We start from the raw sequence: 2819 nt of genomic DNA, 5'->3' as shown, positions 1-2819 counted from the left end.
AGCATTCCTATTTCTCCACATTCTCTCCAGTGTCTGTTGTCTCTTGATTTTTTAAATGATCACCATTCTAACTGGCATGAAATGGTATCTCCATATGGTTTTGATTTGCATTTCTCTAATGACCAGTGATGATGAGCATTTTTTCATGTTTGTTGGCTGCATAAATGTCTTCTTTTGAGAAGTGTCTGTTCATATCCTTTGCCCACTTTTTGATGGAGTTGTTTTTTTCTTGTAAATTTGTTTAAGTTTTTTGTATATTCTGTACATTAGCCCTTTGTCAGATGGATACATTGCAAAAATTTTTTCCCATTCTGTTGGTTGCCAATTCACTCTAATGACTGTTTCTTTTGCTGTGCAGAAGCTGTGGAGTTTGATTAGGTCCCATTTGTCTATTTTGGCTTTTGTTGTCAATGCTTTTCGTGTTTTGGTCATGAAGTCCTTGCCTACACCTATGTCCTGAATAACTTGCCTAGATTTTCTTCTAGGGTTTTTATGGCGTTAGGTCTTAAGTTTAAGCCTTTAATCCATCTGGAATTAATTTTAGTGTAAGGTGTCAGGAAAGGGTCCAATTTCTGCTTTCTGCACATGGCTAGCCAGTTTCCCCAACACCATTTATTAAATAGGGAATCCTTTCCCCATTGCTTGTTTTTGTCTGGTTTGTTAAAGCTCAGATGGTTGTAGATGTATGGCATTATTTCTGAGGCCTCTGTTCTGTTCTATTGGTCTATATATCTGTTTTGGTACCAGTACCATGCTATTTTGGTTACTGTAGCCTTGTAGCATATTTTGAAGTCAGGGAGCATGATGCCTCCAGCTTTGTGTGTGTATGTGTGTGTGTGTGTAGTTTTTTTGTTTTTTTTTTTTTTTTTTTTTTTTTTTTTTTTTTTGTTTGCTTAGGATTGTCTTGGCTATGAGGGCTTTTTTCTGGTTCCATCTGAAATTTAAGGTTGTTTTGTTTTTTCCAATTCTGTGAAGAAAATCAATGTTAGCTTGATGGGGATAGACTGAATCTATAAATTACTTTGGACAGTATGGCCATTTTCACAATATCAATTCTTCCTAATCATGAGCATGGAATGTTTTTCCATGTTTGTGTCCTCTCTTATTTTTTTGAGCAGTGGTTTGTTACACATCAAAATGTGAAGCAGCCAACTAAACAGTTGACTAATTCATATAGGGAGATTTCAGGACTGAATGTATAGCCATGTCTTAGTATCCACAGGGAATTAGTTCCAGGACCTCCTGCAAATACCACAATCTGCAGATGCTCAAGGTCCTTTATAAAATGGCATCATATTTGTATATAACCTGTGCACATTCTTCCATATACTTTAGATTATGTATAATTATAATACTTAATGCAATGTAAATAGTTATTACTATATTGTTTTTTAACACTTGTATTTTTTATTGTTGTTTTGTGCTTTTCCCTAATTTTTTTTTTTTTTTTAATCTGTAGATGGCTAAATCTGTGGTTGTGGAACCAACATATATGAAACGCTGACTGTATATTCTTCAATTAGATTACTTTCAAAGTCACAGGTTAGTGGAAATTCTTTAGGAAAAATAGTACTGTTCCATACCTATAGAAGATCAAGTATTGTTCTAAGTGATATATATGGTTTTTAAAATTTTAATACATGAATTATTAAACATTTTTAAATTTAATAAATGTATTTTAAATTTATCTTGTATGGTTTATCACAACCATAAAAGATAGAAAAATGTCATTATATAGATTTTACTGATGGGGAATAGAGGCACAGAGATGTTAAATAACTTGCTCAGTTATATACTTAGTTAAAAAAAGGTCAAAATTTGAGTCTAAGTAATCTGACCCCAATTGACAGGCCCTAGAGAATAAAGGAAAAAGAGAGACTAGAATTCAGCTGTAATGTAATTTAACATTTTGAAGTCGTGTCAGGGGAGCTCGAGTCTGTAAGAACTGAGAAGGGGCAGTCAGTGAGGTGCGAGAGGTTCTAAGTGAGGTTAAGTTGTATATGCCTAAAAAAGTCAGTTAATAAATGAGATAAATGTGTCAGTGTTGTAAAAGCACCTGATTTGGCTGCACATATATTTAAATTGAAATAATGCAATTTATTAAGGAAAAATAGCCAATACTTATTATGTATTAAAATATTAAGTACAGTACAAATAAGCTAAATATTTAAGCGCATTTAATTTTTACAAAAGCCTGATACATCAAGTTATTCCCACTGTACAGATGAGGCAACTGCAGCATATAGAGCTAAGTACCCAAGGTTGTACAGTTGGTAAGAGGAAGAGCTGGGACCCAAACCAGCAGTCTGACAGTAGAAACCAGTATTCTTAACCAGTAGTCTTTACCAAGTCTCTAAAATATGTTACAAATGTACATTCCATAAAGCAAAATATTAATCGACCTGAGTACATTTAATTAAACTTTCTTCATCAATAGTTGTCACAGAAAAAAGAGACAAATCACAAACTGGAAGTATAATAACACATACAAACAACAAATGGCTAGTATCCAGAATAAACACAGAACTCTTAAAGGGATTAATAAGTAAAAGAGAGCCGGGCACTGTGTCTCACGCCTGTAATCCCAGAACTTCGGCAGGCCAAGGCAAATGGATCGCCTGAAGTCAAGAGTTTGAGACCAGCCTGACCAACATGTTGAATCACCATCTTTACTAAAAACACAAATTAACTAGGCATGGTGGCTCATGCCTGTAATCCCAGCTGCTAGGGAGGCTGAGGCAGGAGAATAGCTTGAACCTGGAGTGAGCCGAAATTGCACCATTGCACTCCAGTCTGGGCAAAAAGAGCAAAACTCTCAA

This window comes from Cebus imitator, unplaced genomic scaffold (assembly GCF_001604975.1).
Source record: "Cebus imitator isolate Cc_AM_T3 unplaced genomic scaffold, Cebus_imitator-1.0 Scaffold186, whole genome shotgun sequence".
Classification (NCBI taxonomy): Eukaryota; Metazoa; Chordata; class Mammalia; order Primates; family Cebidae; genus Cebus; species Cebus imitator.
The sequence above is the reverse complement of the archived record's forward strand: the minus strand, read 5'-3'. Positions refer to the sequence as shown.